Source organism: Physella acuta, unplaced genomic scaffold, assembly GCF_028476545.2.
Source record: "Physella acuta isolate Inbredline_101_S28 unplaced genomic scaffold, ASM2847654v3 ptg000096l, whole genome shotgun sequence".
In the NCBI taxonomy this organism is placed as follows: domain Eukaryota; kingdom Metazoa; phylum Mollusca; class Gastropoda; family Physidae; genus Physella; species Physella acuta.
In genome coordinates this window covers 790,977-791,833 of record NW_026731616.1, presented here as the reverse complement: position 1 = coordinate 791,833, position 857 = coordinate 790,977, and the positions used below count along the sequence as shown (strand labels likewise).

Sequence of the window (857 nt, the reverse complement as noted above, 5' to 3'; positions counted from 1 at the left end):
CCCACCTAAGATTTCTCCTAGGTGGGTGTCGTCAGAGTGGTACTGAGTTTGTTGATAGCGAGGTAGTTGTGTTTGACGTAGTTGATCTTTGAGAGATGATGAGTTGATTTGCTGGCGATTGTGACGGACCTCCCACCTAAGATCTCTCCTAGATGGGTGTCTTCAGGCGGAAAAATAGAAGATTGTAAATTAGCCACTCGTACATTTGAAGCCACCCAATACAAGTACTGGGTGACTCATCTCGAGGGCATGTGCACTTCGAGTGATGTGTGCGCGCAACCCCACAGCGATCGTTGGCGAGATTTGCAATTGATTGCTTTGATGAGTTGAGTAGGTAGATTGACCGCCTCTCGGCCCCAGCAGCCAGCCCTAAAAAGGGCTGACCAACCAAATGGCTAAGATCCATGTAGATCCATAACAGATACTACACTTTGATCTTAGCCAAAAGGCCGAGAAGCGATTTTTTTAAAATTTTGTCCCATTTACAGGGAGCCAAAAATAGCTGTTTATAAAACTAATTGACGAAATTAAAATAAAATAAAATAAAAGGTTTTTTTCCATAGATTTTCGCTTAATAGTTATCTCCCATGAGTTACATGTTACATTAAATGATTAACAAATTGGTGATTATTCATTGCCAAATCTACGTTCTTATCAAATTCCTTCATCTTAGAATATTAGATCACATGCTTACCTACAGATTACACTTTAAGATTTGATATAGGCCTACATCAGCTATTTACTATAGTAAAAGAAGAGCATCACAGCATCACAGAAATTAAATTGCACAATTTGTGGTAGCTAAAAGTCAGTGGAATATTGTCTCAAATGTATAAACGTGCATTCAAAATAATAGC

General features: G+C 39.0%; 1 pseudogene; it reads right to left on the bottom strand.

Moving 5' to 3' along the window:
- Positions 1–334: 334 nt before the first annotated feature.
- Positions 335–461, bottom strand: LOC131930074 (uncharacterized; annotated as a pseudogene).
- Positions 462–857: the final 396 nt, after the last annotated feature.